Source organism: Cotesia typhae, unplaced genomic scaffold, assembly GCF_013202065.1.
Source record: "Cotesia typhae breed Kobodo isofemale line unplaced genomic scaffold, CoteBio_Ctyphae contig_23, whole genome shotgun sequence".
NCBI classification, from domain to species: Eukaryota; Metazoa; Arthropoda; class Insecta; order Hymenoptera; family Braconidae; genus Cotesia; species Cotesia typhae.
The window spans coordinates 2639257-2656699 of record NW_027423729.1 but is presented as its reverse complement, the minus strand read 5'-3'; the positions used below and the strand labels follow the sequence as shown (position 1 = coordinate 2656699).

The 17443-nt window shown below is 29.7% G+C and overlaps 1 protein-coding gene across 3 annotated transcripts in view; it reads right to left on the bottom strand.

Moving 5' to 3' along the window:
- The window catches only part of Dpr1 (defective proboscis extension response 1), a 155343-nt gene that overhangs the window by 29214 nt on the left and 108686 nt on the right, over nucleotides 1–17443 (bottom strand). The gene's annotated exons all lie outside the window — the stretch shown is intronic.

The window sequence follows — 17443 nt, the reverse complement described above, 5'->3', positions numbered from 1 at the left end:
CCAAGCCCCCGTTTCTACAATATACTGACTGACTGTTTTACTTATCTGACTGCTGCTATACAATTTTGGATTTTTATTTATACTTATATTTTTTATGCTATTTGAAATGGTACGACCGTACGGCTATGCATATTGAAAAACCCAAGTGATAGCTGTAGAAGAGCAACTTGAAATCGAAGCAGAAGAGAGAGACGACCAAAAAAAAAAAAGATTGTATGTACATACTTGAAATATTTCCGACTATGGAACTTTCCGAGATAGAAAATGGAGACTGCTAGACAAGAGCATTAGCGATGCCTAAGCAGATAAGAAGACTTATGAAAAGGAGTGAGAGAACATCAACAGAGTCTCGAGTAATATGGAGAACAAGTTTCGGATATTTTCCAATATCTTGGTTCTTAGATACGAGTTAGGAATTTAAGGACCAGCGTTTGTTCTACTGGCAAGCAGCAGTGGTCCAGCAAACGCCCAGATGTCTTTAAGATCCCCGGTTGTTGTAGACGCTTCTGAATGTCTTAGCTTTTGATAGTAAGCCCGGACATGTACATACAGTAAGCACTGTATTTACCTACTAGATCGAACGATCCTCTCTACTGTCAAGGACCTCCTATTGTGTAGTTAAACTTGAGTGTTTGTTTGCTCAGTTAATCCTTCTTGCTTGTTCAAGGATCTAAGACTCGGAGGAAATATTGCTTCTATTCACTGTTTCATCGTTTGTCTTCAATGCTTTTCTACTTCTATTCATCAGCATTTTTATTATTTTGAATTATGACCTGTGTGTGGGATCGAATTGGTATTTCTCAGAGCTCTTATGCGCGTCATTTCAAACCACTAAACATTGACATCAAAGTTCAACTATTTCAGGATTCACAAGTATTTTACGATGTCGTATAAAATTCATATGCGGTTTAATGTTTTTCTGTTATAGGTTTTCGAGCGCTAGAAATATTTATATTGATGAGTTTTACGTTTCGAGGAAGAAATTAATTAAATTAAGATGGTGCTTGTCAAAATAATGAACTGATTTTTTTTTTAAATATCCTGATACTTTATAATTTTTTACAAAATTGAAATTTTCAAATTTGAAGATAAGAATTTTAATTCTTTAAAAAATAATAGGCCACTTTAATTCTTTACACTCATTGATAGAATTAAAAAAATTATAATACTCTGTAATTTTTGAAAAATATTAAAATTTTCAACTAATCTGTGATGAGTTTAGCGATTATAAAAAAATGAACATAAAATATAAAAAGTAAGGAAAAAGATTATAAAAAATTTGCTATAAAATATTGCTTGTTTCGGTCGATAAAAAATTACATCTTTTACTGAAATTTATCCACCACACAAATTCTAACAGTTTAAACGTCAAAGTATGTAGTTTTGTTTTGAGAATTAAAAAATTAATTTTTGTCAGCTTCAATAAATAATCTCTGCTTACAAATGCTTGCATAAAATTATGAAAAACAGTTTTTAATGCGAGTAGTAACATAAATTAGAACGAAAAGATAATCACCAGTTATAATTAAAATGGCGTTATTAAAGTTATAAATACAGATATTCGTTCAGCGAATATGTAATAGGGGATTTTTATTCACTTAGTATTAAATTTGTAGACTCTTTGACTAATCGGATTTTTATTTCAGTATGCGGATTTTTCAGAACGAAGACATGGAGGTGAGGGTAGTGTTGCGGGACTAAAAGAGTATACCGAGGGTACTTTGGTGGGGAAAATAGCAGGAGAGAAATAGGGGCAGAGGAGAGGAGGGTATGAGTCAGAGTAAAACGGATTAACGGACGTAGCCGTACGTTTTTTAACGGTATATATTCATTTTGAAATAAAATGCCAAGTGCACTTGAAATTTACGATGAATGTGTTTTATTTAGTTAGTTATTTTTTTTTTTTTTTTTTTTTTTTCACCGAAGCACTTTTTTATGCACACGGTAATTGTTTAAAACAGAAATTATACGTAACTCATTTGTTGCTATAAATTACTGTTGTCTATTTCTTTCAATTCAGTTTCCTTTTTATTCTATTATTATTATTACACTATTTTAACTTGGTTATTTTTTTTAGACTCCGTTTTGTTGTACTTAAGCTCACCCAACGTGTTTTTCTGATCATTTTGGATCGAGAAAAGATACGAAATCCGTTAGAGTTAAGGAAAAATTTCCTTCTTAGTTTTTATGACTTTTTTGGCAATAAAACTTTACGAGTATGTTATCGCGCATATTATTTATTAGTATGGATTTTTTTCACAACTTTTAAAGAATAAAAAAAATTTATTATTATAACTACTATTGAAATTTTTAAGTATTTTATAATTTAAAAAATTAGTGTCTATTTGACAATTTATGCAAATAAAATATCAGCCTCGGTCCAGTCCGTGTGTCGTGTGATTTTGGAACCACTGTTACCGGGTCAACCGACCGCATGTAAATCATCCGAGCACCTCTCTATAAATTACATCGACGGTGTTATCTCAATAAGTACTATTTTCTCTACTCATATAAAATTATAGATATTTATTATTCTGTAATTGCATTTGTACGTGACAAAAAATAAATATTCATTTTATCGTCGACTATTCTGTACAGCTTCATAACATAATTTACCACCGGAAATGTCTGATAAAATTTTTCATTTTTATAAAAACACTCCTAGTTATTTTTACACATAATAGATCCCCAGAGGAAATTGATAATAAAAATTTCAGAATTTTTTTTTTATCTAAAAAAAGTCAATTTGATTTTAATCATTTTCAAAAATTATGTATAAAAATTTTTTGCTTTATTTACAAGCTATTTACTGAAGCTGTGTTTATTATCGTAATTATTACGTATTGTAAACCTTTAAATTAGATTTGTAATGATTGAATTTGAAATTAATTTTCTAGAATTTAGATTCAATGATTGAGCTACCAGTTGTTGTTTAAACAGATTGGTAGTATAGTTGTTACTTCATTAGGCTATACAGATATTTCCAAACATATTATAGACAAATTATCATGTGATACATCGGATATAACCGTAAAATTCATTCATGATAATGTTTTGAAATAAACATTAACTTGTTTCATCCCATTTCGTTCACAAATATCAACTCTATTGTTACTTCATCATTCAATAATGCTAAATTTAAATTGTCTATCATTATTATTGTTCAATTGCTTGCATGTTTGCAAATTATTTGCAAGCAATTTATGGTTTGCTATATCTATCAAATTGAATCAAAGAATAATAATTTTTATGTATTTTATTTTTTGAGTTTACTCCAGAAATCTCATTTTTAAAATACATATATTAGATTTTCTTCCTTATTAAATGTAAAAACTATTTTGAGGAAAAAAGAGTCGACTTAGAATCTCCATGATTAAATGTAGGGTGCTCTACCATTTAAACTATCGAACCACTCGGTCACAAATTTCATAAAAAAATTTTTGCTTAATTTGATAGATAAAAAATCCAATGTCACTCCAAAAGTCTTTGATCAAAGATCACAAAATTTAAAACGAAAAATAAAAGATTTTGTCTATCGGGAAATTCGATCGAGTGTCCACAAAGTAAATTTGGACTTAAGCACACAAATCAAGTCCTGTGGTTCCTCAGCGGTGTCACTTTAACGTCCCGTAGGATTCGGTGGCACAGCAAGCCTATAACCTGATGCGATCGTTGAGACCAGATGGAATGTAATCAGCGTGAGCGGATAACCCTTTTGCAGGAAGATATAATAATAACGTATTAATGGGATGGCAAATAATCGATGAAGCTCTCCGGGTGTGCTTGATAGTCCGGTGCTCATCGAGGTCGAGGTTGTAGAAGCGTCAGTTGGCCAAGAAGGAATATCACCGGAGTTAAACCACTCTGTTACTTTTCAACCACTACTACTATCACTATTCGCGACTACGTTTGACATATTATTGTCATTATTATCACTGCAACAACTAGCAACTAACAATTCGGTGCGACCAAACATTGACTCCTACTACTATCATCACTATTTCATTTAATACCAATCCTAAGTTTTAAATAGCACTGTGTATTTTTGATTAATATATGCTTAGTGATTCTGTGGGCTAAACTAAAAGTATACTTATTATTATTACCATCTAGTCATTATTTTAGATTGCATGGCTATCAGATGCCACAACGACCTTGCAAAAAACTTTTCTCGTCAACTAAATGAGAAAATTAAATATTTCTTTGTGGCCATTATGTTTAATTGTGATAAATGTTGCCCGGGACAAATAGATTCAATCTTTTGACACAGGCATCAAGAAACTGTCTCAATTTCAATCTCATTTTCGTTTTATCTTTGCTTTTACTATTTCATAAGTAATTAGTCATTCCATAGTCACTTATTCTCTTTTTTTATTTTACTCAAATGTTAAAGAATTATTTAGCAAGTCCAAAACTTTCGTCCGCTATTATGATTAACTGAGTAATTAAAATTTTAATATTTCATTGTAGTTTTGAGTTTGATGTATAATATTTAAGGAGTAAATGTAATCATTCTGAAATCATCTCGCTAAAAACTTTATGCTTTTTTTTATGAAAACTTTTATAAAGTCTCTCCTAATTGTTAATACGGCAAAAGTTCACGTATATTATTTATTTATTGTATTACAATGTTATAAAATTTTAATTTAAGTAATTTACATATTTTATTTCGATTTTTTTAAATTAAAATTTAACCTTTTTTATTCTAATTAAAAAAAAAAAAAAAAAAAAAAAAAAAAAAAAAAAAAAAGTAAAATTTTTCTCGTGGTATTGAATTAAAAAAAAAATTTTTTTATTAAAAATAAAATAATAATTTTTTGGATTAGATAAGAACGTTATTAAAATTTATTTTCTTAATCTTGGATTTAAAAAAACTTTTAAATTTAATCTGGTATCCATAGAAGTTGTAATTATAAACCAAGCGAGTTAATCCGGTAATTAAAAAAGATCGAAAAAGGAATAGTAATGGATAATAAAAAGTATTTATGTATATGTATATGAATGTGTGTGAAGTTTAAAGTGAGATAGAAAATTTATAAAATGTAGCAGTTGATGGAATAGAGTAAGTACGCGCTCAGCGAGTGGTACTTACTCGCCAGATAGTTGGATTCCCGGATTTCCGGGTGCACGCTGATTCAACATTTCCCGAACATTCTCAGAGTCAGCTCGTAATACACGCTACCTCTACTTGCTACGGGTCTATGTTTCGCATTGACGCTTTCCTGCCGGAAGTATTCGATTACCGTTATGGCTTGGTCTCCTCTCTCCACGAGACTTCAGATAATAATATTTTTCAACTTTTAACTACTCATAAACATCAACAACTTTATTATCATATTTAGAATACACTTTTTTCTACATAACTACACAACAATAAGATGTTTATCATTTTTCGTATCTTTCCACTCATATATCACATAATCTATTATATTTTTGAAGATATCGCGATTCTACAGCAAAACGGTGTATGAAAAATTTTTTTTTTGCTTCACCTTAACTCAGTAATGTTGGAATTGTGAAAATTGACTGAAAAAATGAAAAGTAAAATTTTTTTGTATAAAAAAAAAAAATTCCTAAAGTAAAAAGAGCGTATTGTAAAAAAAAAATTTATTTTTGATTATTTCAACGGCTATTAAAATTGAAAATTTTATAAAGTAGACTCTGGAATGTTAAGTTTAATTTTTTTAAATCCGATCAAATGTTATGTCTTTAATTCTGAATTTTCATAGCCATAAGTCTAAAACTTTCAATTTCTATTTAAAAAAAAAAAAAAAGGTGTACTTAAAAAAAAATGACATTTTTAATTTCTCCAATTAATTCTTCAAATTCTAAAATTTCTGAGTTGATTGAAGTAAAAAAAAATTTTTTTAACGTCCTTTTTGCTTTGATAAAGTGAAATAACATATAATCTTATGGAGTTTTGTTCATAGTAAAACTCTTAAGTAGTTAACTTGTTCTTGTTAATTTTAATCTATAATCAAACTTTATTAAGTAATTGTAATTTTTATGTAAGCTTATTCTTAGTTCTTCGAGTTTAACATAAATTTAATATGATTGTTGTTTCAATTTCAAACTTAGAATTAAGTAGTTTCTTCTTTTACAACTAATTGTTTCCTACATAATCACAAATTTATGAAGCTATATCAGTAGACTATATCAGTAAATGATAAATAATTTTTTTTTTAACACAAAACTGCAAGTTAATAGTTTTTTTTTTGTAGTTAATTAAAAAATCTTACCACTTTAAACTTTCTGGTTATACGCAAAATGTTTTAAGCATTCATAATCCAATCTATTGAAATTTTTTATTAACTTAAAAATGAAATTAAGCTACTAAAAATAATTATGAAAGGTTAAAATAAAATTATATCTCAAGTGGTTAATTTCTTTCAGCTGAAATTAATTATATTTAAAAATAAAAAAAAAAAAAAAACGTGCACATTTGGACAAAGTTGGTTTGTACAGCGTGTATTATGCAGTGGCTTGATAGACAGTGTTTGGTGAATACAGAGACTGGCGAGTATACAGTGTACAGTTTGTAACTGAAAAATTTATAAATCCAGGAGCTCATTGCGTATTCTTAGAGGGAATTACTGTAAAAGGAGCGAGTCATGTTCAACGGTCTCGTTGCAAACTGTGGATATATTTATGCCGAGCTTCTAACTAAATCCAACTCGTCTCAATGGAATCGTCTGTATAGACATAAATAAAAACAGAAATGAAATAAAAAATAAAATAAACTTGTAAGAAATAAAGATGAAGATGAAGATAATGATAAAGATAAAAAATGTAAACTAAAAAGGCATTACTAACACTAGTTTAAAAACCGTCAGAAATAGCTGGTGGATAACGAAAATGGACGCAAGTCGAAATCGTAAGATCGTTAATGTCAAAGAGTCCGGTAAATCTTTAGGGACTTTGGTATAAAGTCGGATAAGACTTTTTTCAAAGTGAGTGCACCAGAAGCTAAAGCACCACCAGTATCAGTACCAGCTGTCTGTCTGGCTCCTCCACCCAGAACTTTGCCAACTAAAATTACCCACCATTTATATTAGTTTTCCGCCTATCTACTCCATCGAGTATATATACAGCCACATAATATCCCGGAAAATTTTATAAAGATTAAAAATAATAATAACAACAATAGTATCGAAAGTAAACCTGCATGTTACACTTTTAAAAATGTATTTTTTTGCATTAATGAAATAAAATAAATTTTGATTAATATTTTGTAAAAATAATTCCTTAAATAATGATTAACATCAAGAATATCACTTAACTAGACCATAATACCTGCGGGTACTTTGGAAATAATTTTTAATAACTAACTATGAGCGATTTATGCGGATTTATTTGTAAGGATTTTCAAATATCTCAGTTCTATGCAAAAGAATTATAATTATTATCAATATTAATATCAACGGATTAATTTTTTTTTCTCAAAAGCTGAGCTAAAAAAAAAGTTAATTTGAGTAATTTAATATCGTAAGAACCAATATTTCAACCTGTAATCCCCTCAATGTCTTCTCGAGAGATTATCGTTATTATAATATCAGTAGGGGAATTTATTTATCGAAATATGAGAGATTTTAAATTATAAATTGGATGAATTTATGTATTTAAATTTGACGTTAGATTTTTATTATCATTATAATGATTAAAAAGTCAAATTTGATACATTTCAATTAATTAATCTTAAAAAATCATTCAAGTAATTACTAAAAAATAAAGATATTGTGAGATTAGAATGACTGGAAATTTTAGTTATCGGAAAGTATTTAGAGAACTGAGCCGATTATACGTAAGCGATTACTATCCCGGGAAATTAGAAAACAATAAGGTGTAGTAGGAATAGGAGAAACAGAAATTTGCTGAAGAACCATCGACGAATCCTCAGTAGTAAAGTTTAGCTGTGGTCAGACCGAATTTATGAAAGCCACTAGAACGCGTGGAGGTTTGTTGGGTCACGTTTAGTTTGGTCTACCGAGAGTGAAACCAATTGCGATCTAGGGAAATACGGATAGCACTATCAGCTATCTTCTATCTTCTATCTTCTATCAGCTATTCTATGGCTGCTGAGAGAATTACCGGTACGACATGATCTTGAGAATAATTAATCATATACATCTATGCAGTGGGTCTTACCTCGAGACACATTTTATAAGCTCCAGATTGTTGTCCGTTTGAGAATTTTTTTTTTATTTGTTTAATATTTTTTTAAAATTTGAAATGTTTCTCTTTGGTTTAAGATATTTATACTTTTGTATACAATACATTTATATTGGTGGTATGATATCAAGATATAACAAAACCACACAACCAAGAAACCGTGCGCTGTAGTATTAGCATTGAAACAAGTTCCGAAGAACGCCCCGGATGCTAATGCAAATGCGTCACAATGCAAGACCAAGACTAAAATCAAGAGTGAGACTGAGAAGAAAACTCACACTCGAACTCGGTGGATGCTCTCTCCGATAATTGGAAGATTGCCAGGATTGAAAGGAGCTACAAGACATTGTCCTACGAGAGAATCGAGGTGTACTGGGGATAGTTTTGACCGAATATATATATATATGAGTGTGTAAGTGGATGTAGTTTTAACCAATACCAATTTAGCATCAGCAAAATTTTATCGACAGAGCATGTTGCAAAAGTACTTGGGAAGATTGGCTCGATTTCTACACTCGCTGGCGCCATTAGCGCCATTGACTAAAATTTTTACCGTTACAATAACCACAAATTCACGATCTGATGCCTTTTATCGACACTGTTGACCTCGTAGATTTTTAATATGCTACCGTTTAAATGCCAAATATTGGCTGCTTTTAGATCTGTGTACCAGATAGTTTTGAAAGGGATGGAAATAAAAATTTTGCAGATCATTGTTAGCGTCATTGTTTGAATGAATTTAAAATTGTAGGTGGAATGAGATATTATTTTTTTATGAAATTGGTACAAATTTAATTGTTAAAAAAAAATTTTTTCTAATTTAGCCTGGTATGATATAAAAATTTTTTTATGAGTAATTATTCCTATGATATGTAAATATTAAGTAATGAATAATCATAAATGTCATCATAATTATAAGCTTAACATTAATGATAACAAGACAATGAATTTTAAACTCATTGACAAGAAAGTTTATCGAGGCACGTTGAAGAGTTAATTCACGTTAATCAGAATCTAACGCGTACACTGTCATAGACCTTAATAGAGATCCAGAGTAGAGATCAGAGAGTAGAGCAAAGTACTGCGGCAAGTAGTACGAGCAGAGTATGAGCATACGAATACGTTAGCCAGTCTAGCAGTCTACAAGTCTAACAGTGTGTAAGTGTATCAGTGACGAGTGTAAGCTCGCTCCTAGGTTCCATTGCTAGGTACGGAGAAATATTCCGAGAAGCCCTGAGGAGTCAATGTTAACGGCAGAGTTTCACAAACCTGTTTTCAACTAATTCACCCTAATGAGTCGATTAACACGAGCATTGGGTTACCTCCAAGTTACTATTAGCTTTCGCATGCTTAATACCACGACCAGCTCTATTATATTCATCTAAATGCGACCGACTAATGCAACACACGTTCACTCTCTATGCAGAATAACAACTAATTAGTTATTAGTAATAATAACTAATAACTAAGTAATAATTCGTATCTTGAGTCTTGTAAGTTATAACTCATAAATGGTCGAATTACTCGCCAAACAACTTCCCGTCACTGTGTTAGTAATTAATTTCTTGAACTCGAGTAATGCAATATCTATTACTCGCGTCCAATAATCTTTTTATTTAGTTTTTATTTTATTTTGCAGGGATTGGAAGACAAGCAAGAGGACAAAAAGAGAGTAAAGGTAAAGGTAGTTGTCGACGTATTTGTTGTAGTCTTTATGGATTACTTGTGCTCGTACAAATGAAGTCGGAAGCGGATGATTCGACACGTACTATCCATCCCTTAAGGTATCTTTATTTTCTTTTACCTACTACTTTTATCTCTTTGTATTTATAGAGTGCATGTGCATCTGTATAACTGGGTATGTGTGTGTTCATCGTCTTTGGAATCCAGTCCCGTAAATGCTAGGAATTTTTTTTCAAAGAACTACCAACTCGAACGTGATCTTTGATCTACTTAAAAATAAAAAAAAATTTTTATACTGAAAATAAACTATTTTAAATCGAAAGGATTCTTTTTTATAAATTTTAAGAAATTAATTTTTGGCTATGTGTAATCTTTTATATATATATTATCAAAGATAGTAGAGTAAAAAATTTTTTCTAAAGAAATCGAGTGATGATAAATATGTATAGAGTTTGTAGAGCAATTTTATAATTTTTTTTTGCAATGTTTGAAGTATAATAAGATGATGTAATATACATAGCTTACGCTCACACTGACGTTCAATTCTACCGAAAGATTTTAAAGCCATCTTGCACATAAATTAAATGCAAACTAATTCATCTTGGTGTATAAAGTTAACTTTTAGATTGAACAAACTTATACAATTATTTACTTAACTAGGTACTACACTGGGGCTATGGGGTTACCTGGTGTATACTTATAACTTTTATGTGTGGGTTTTTCATTACCATAAATAAAAATATGTAAAATGTGAAATAAAATAATACAAAAAACGTTTACTCGCGAGAATAAAACACAAATATGCCTTTAAACCACCGTACAGATAAAAGAAAAAAAAAAACAAGTATTAAATTTGTGAGTGATTCGATTTGACAGATTTATCTCTTGGGCAAATCTGTACACATAATATTGTTCGATCGTTGTCTTTACTTTTTTTCACCGTTAACTAAAAATTCGACATGTGTCTGTTATAATACTGATAACGCGTCAAACTTTTTTGTAACTTTTATACACAGATTAAAAAATTAGTTTTTTTATAGATAGTGATAAAAAATATTTTAAAAATAATTAATACAATCATAAATTTAAAAAAATTTTATTTTTGTATTAAAAATTTATTTAATAATAAAATTCAAGACTTCAGATAAAATTTAATGTTATTAAAATGGGGGAAAAAAAAAAATTTAACCATATTAAATTTTAATATAGTAAAACGAATGAAATCATAAGATCTACCTTCATAGTTCTAAAAATTGGTGTTTTTACATTATGAAAATAAAAATAAAAAATAAATTACATTTCCTGTGACATTTGAAAAGTCTCACATTAAATTTTTTTCTATTAACTAATGATATAAATTGTTGGTAAAAATATTTCAATGTCTGTAATAAATTACTTGCAGTCGTAAATCCTATATTCCGAGTTTTATTTTCAAAATTACCAAAAAAAAAAAAAAAAAAAAAAAAAAAAAAGAGAGAGAGTAATGATACGAAAAAATTTTTCTAAGCCATATATTGTCACCACTACTTATTCACTGAATATAATAAAATACAGAGGTATTATGTTAAAGAAACAGAATAATAAATAAAGATAAAATATTTGGAGTGATTCCAACTATTCTCGATAAGCTATTTAGCGTTAACCAACCGTTTCGGGTTTAATAAGCATAAAAGTAGGCAAAATTGATTCAACTTTTTTTTTCTTCATTTTCGAGGTATAAAGCTTATTTTAATTCTCCCGGTATCCAAGACTCGTACCAGTATGATGCGACATTTACGATACTTAATTTAGTTTTGTGCCAGCACCATTTGATCTCTCTTGGGAGAGCGGAGGAATCGTCGCGTCAAAGCTGAAACTTAGAATCAAGATGAATCGATCGTTGTAGTGAATAAAGTGAGAATGCTCGGGAGGAGAAATATGATGAAAGTGCCAGCAATGAGGATGAGGATGAGGATGAGAATGAGGTTGAAAACGAACAAGACGATTTCCTTTGAGCCACCGTAGCTGCTTCTCGGATGTCTTCGTCGTGTGTTCAGCCAACCAATCTTCTTGAACCTTTTCAATGTACTTCGTTTGCTCTCTCTCTCTTTCTCTCTCTCTCACTCGCTTCTTTTCCTTACGTGTGTGTACACAGCTCCTCAAATTTCGAGTGTGAGACTTGCTGGTAATAGATAGGGGACCTTCATGTCGATAGTTGATTCGTCTTCATTATAATCTGAGATCTCCGTTAAAGTTGTATTATTATGGATAAAGGGTGTCAACAGACATGTCTTGTACGAATTTTTTTTTCAACAAAAATAGACTACCGATAACTCAAAGGAACAGTTTTGCCAAAAATATTTGAATTTTTCAGAGAAGGTAGTCATTAAATATTAAATTTTTTTTCCTAAATCTATTTTTTATAAATTTCTATCAATTTTTGAATAGTCACAAAAATATAAATAATATGAATTGAGCTCAATTTATAGAAAAATATTAAAGTCATCAAAGAACCCATAAAAGCTGAGGTTTTAGTGGTAAAAGAAAAATAAATCCCTTAATATTTTTTTTTCATCTTCAAATGTTTTCTCAGCTATACTCTTATTTTCCAGCATAAATTTAGCTGAGTTTGCGTTGAAATTTATTCCGATCGTTCGCTTTAGTCCAAGATAATTTCCGTGATCGAACGAATTCGTCATATAATAATAATAACAATAATAATCACAATAATAAAAGTAGTCGACGATAAAGATACGCCTTTGTAGAATATTTTTATTTCTACCTTGAATTTTTATCGTTAAAATTATTATTATTATTATTATTATTATTATTATTATTATTATTATTATTATTATTATTATTATCTTTTATTAATATTATCTTTCTTGTATATTTGGCGGAGTGATATCGCGCTTACGACTGATTGAATGTCGGCATCTTTATCATGATTGCATTAAATTATTGAATAGGTATATACATAAATATATGAATCTATATATTTGTTTTATTTTCACCGCGTCTTTCCGTTTATTTAATTATATTTCTTTAAAAAGCGACTTTAGAACCGAAAAAAAAAAAAGAAAAACTTAAAAAAATAACGTTTATACTTATTATTTTGTCGGTATCACTCGGTAGAATCTGAAACAGAGTCACTGTTGTGGAAATAACTGGTTTGAGGGAAAAAGGCTCGGCAATGTTTTTTTACGACGGCAAGTCATAAGCAAAAAGGAAATGGAAATACATATAGACCGAGAATAAAAGTAAGGACAAGTGGAAAGTGGAAGGGGAAAGAGAATAAGATGAAGATAGTGATACAATTTAAATTTCATCAATGAAATTGTAGACTGACTAACCAATGGATGTACAATTGTCTTATATGGAGCTCTTTTAAAACAAAATTAGATGAGGATGATAAAATAAAAGAAGACAAGAAGAAGAAGAAGGAAGAAATAAAAGAAGATAATGTGAAGAGGTGGAAAATAACATAAATAAGGAACATCACCCGGTATATATCTCATATTCTTGGCATCAATCCAGAGTATTAGATCTCAAACGTTGTAATCGAGAGACTCGCGGTCGAGTAAAGTGCCCTCTTTCTTGCCTCGTTAATCGTCGTTGAATCTTTGAGGAGCTGTGTCGTTATATCAGCACTTTTGAGTACCATGGTCTAACATTCTTACTTTCATTCCTTTTTCTACTAAAACTATCTCTGCTATGCCACTCAGTTCATTATAATTACCTTCATTGTAAGTTCTTTTGTTTATTTTCTTAATGAATGACATTTTATACCATGATTTTTTTGTGGCTGAACGGTTAAAATTTTTAAGGAATGCCATAGATTTATAAAACTATCTCGACTCTCAAAGGATAAAGTTGAATTTGAACTAAAAACATTTAGGGAATCTAAGAGTATACGGTTAAAATTTTTGGAATAAGTATAACAGCCAGTTATTTTACTTTTGAAGTTTCTTGTCTTAAATTCTTGGTTTAAGAAATTAGTATCTTCAGTCGATAACTATTGTCACTTGATTGGAAAAGGAATTATTTTTCGTTGATAAAAAAAATTCTTTAACTGAGAAAATAAGTCTCTTGAATTAAAAATAATTCCATTTTTTTTTACTTTATATTTTTTATTTTATTTTCCCATTGAAATAATTGAGAAAAAAAAAAGAAAAAATTATTATTATTTAAAAATATATTCAATCTTGAATTGATTGGTTGTTTTAAATTTAAAAAAAATTTCTGCAACATAAATTCGATTTCCGGTGAAAATGAAAAAAGTTTTTATCGTGAAAATTTACTCGTATATTTGATTGGTTTTATTACGACAATCATTTCAAGTGTACTCTTTTATTAAAATAAAAAAACTTAAAATATTTATGTCAACGAAATCCACGCCATTTCCTCGGAAAGTAATGCCCAAGTGGGTTGAACTTGTGTTGCAATCGAGAGCAACGTAGTCCGTATCGTAAGAAAACACAATAAGAGAAAAAAACAAGGGAGAGGGGGAGGTTATCCCAGGACAAACATCAGCCGGAACTTGAATATACGAATTCCGAAATTTAAGAGCCAGGTCTTACAGTAACTTTCCTTTTTCCTGCTTTACAGTGAGCAAAAGTTGTAACACTCAAGTCACCGTCTAAGTGCTCACTGAATGCACGACGACACCAGAAGAGATTGCGAAAACAAAGTCCTTCACTGTCTTCACGTACACTGACTTTACTACTTATACTATTGCTTCTGGCTCGCTGGTTGTTGGCTGACTGCTGGTTGGCTGGTTGGTTAAGTATGATTGTCGTTCAAGGACTTGTGCATTATAACGCCTAGGGAAATTCATACTACTTATTCTTATGCGTTACCTCAAGTATAAAGTTACTCAAACATTTATCGTTTGCATCCGCGTTCTTTCGGATAAGTGACGATTGATAATGTCATAAAATATATGATTTAATGCGGATTATCTTCTTGTTTTACATCTTTGAAAGCTGCGAATCAGAATTTTTCTCTAACATTATGAAAAATCCAAAATATTATTCATTTTTTACCGAAAATTGAACGAACATTTTGAGACGTGCTTTTTTAATTTCTCCTCAAAAATTTATGAAAAAAATTTCTAAAACTTCAAAAAGTCATTACTGGAAATTATTTAAATATTTATCCAATAAATCAAATTGTAGAACGAGATTTTGAAGTAAAACTTCAGTAGGTGTGACTTGAGAGTAACTCTAATTTTTTTTTTTTTTTTTTTTTTTGACCGTAATAATGCTCAGTAATTTATAGTCTGCTTACATAGCTTCCGCTATTTAAAAATGGTAACTAACAACGGTATACTATATGTCGTGAGCATATGTGATATATAAGGACCGTGTTTATAGACTTTTATGCCAACTAGTGATAAACATCTTAATCTATTGAAATCATTTGTTTTAAAAATGTTTTCAAACAGATAAAATTTAAAGTAATAAAAAATTACTCAAAATTTATTTTATTTTAGTCAAAATTTTTTAACTCGAGGAAATTTCAGATAATTCATTAAATAATGACGTCATAATAACATTAAAATTTTAACTGATGGATCTATATATGCGATTCAAACTATAGTTTAATGATAACACACTCTGAGCTGTGCTTTATTTGTTTGATAATTCATCGCGACTCCATTCTGTAATATTTATTATGTATTAATATATATTTTATTCTCTCTGGACGAGCAATGAGGAACGAGCTAATTAAATATGCTAGTGTTCATTTGGATACTGGAAGCTTGATTAATAACTCCATTAAAAAGGTAACATTAAAAACATATTCGTTTTATTGTGTTATTATAGTACATAGATATCATGGATGGATAGATTAAATTAATAATTAGTCACTTTACATTTACGCATAAAATATTTTAGTTTAATTATCAACAATAAGAGCTTCCGGTCAAAAATTCGGATAGCTTTAACAATAAACGAAAATAAATACTTGAGAGTAATGTTTCATGCATCTGAAACGTTTTACAAGAGCTTTTACCGTGTATAAATAAAAAATCGGTGAATATAAAATGATTGAATTTAAGTGAACCTGAATAAATAATTTTTTACACTGATAGTTTCCATTTGATTTTTTTTAGCTATTTTTTTATCTTTGGGAATTGTAAATTTTTTATGATGGTCAATATTTGCAGTAATAAAATTTTTTAATTTTTTTTTTTTTTTCAAGGGATATACAATTAAAAATGGTATTTTTTGCACAAGCGGTATAAAAAAAATATAAACTAACAAATAATATAAAAATGTAAAGAAAATTAATAAAATACTTAAGTAAATAGTTTATCGGTGTACAAAAAGTTGTAACAGTCTAAAAAAAATTTTAAAAAGCAGGTCAATAGCACAAACTATACATGGTGCGATAACTACTGTTGTAAATAATTTTTTTTTGCACACGTTTCCACTCAAAAGTATATTTTTTATTACAGAAAGTTAATTCATGAGTACACCAGACCGAAATAAAAGTATAGATTTTTGTTCAGTTGAAAAATAGCATTACACTGTTTGGATTTCAGACATCGAGTGCATCAGATTCAAGACACGTGAGAACCTTAATGGAAGTCGTCTATTATCAGAATTCCTGTAACACTATCATTCCTTTCCTCTCTACTGTTTTCTTTTTTATACATTTACTCCTTACTTACTCACCGACTCGCTCGGTAGTTTACTCTTAGCTCGCTCACTTATTCCAGGACATAATGTATAAAATATATAAAATATATAAAATAAAAATCTAATGGAAGGATCATCGAGCTTAGGACGTTAGATAATGAGATAGACGCTTAACACTTTACTGCTGGATAGAAGGATGAGGAGGTTGAGGAATACAATACCCGAGTCGGAGAATAAAAAGCGCGGTCAAGTGTCTAGTTTTTGAGACTTGTCGACAAGAAAGGTACACATTTATATGCCGTGAAGCCATCTGTGTCTTGTTCGTTGAATAAGAGTCCCAGTGATAGTGATAGTAATAATAATGATGATAATAATAGTAACAGTGCTGGTGTCGCCGTTACTTTAGAGGGTAGAAGTGATAGTAGTGGTTTTATTTCAGTAAATGATACACTGAAAAGAATGAGAAATAAAATAAAAAATGAAGGTGTGAAAGATGTTGAAGGGCGGGGTTTAAGGAGCGAACAAAGTCCCAGGATAAATCGTTGTTCACGAGTCAAGACAAAGCTCCAGGGAATATCCAAAAATCCTTTTGTAGATGCAGAGAATCTTGGAGACTTTCAATGCTCGGCTCTATGCGTATCAAATAAAAATTTTTTATTTACGTTTCTTCCACGCCGTTTTCTCCGAACCGCAGGTTAATGTGTTAATATTTCAAATAGAACGTATTTCATACGCTATTGTCATTTATTAACAATTTAATATTTTATTATTCTCGCGATATATTCATCTTTCGTGAGTGTTTCATATTTTTACCATCATGAATTGTTTATTTTTTTGTCGGAGTAAATTTTTATAAATTTTCGCCCTCTTAATTATTTACGGCTATTTCTCAAAAATTCAACTCTGGATAAACAAACTGATTTTTCTTTTTTTTTACATTTTGTTTATTGATATTTGTATTTATT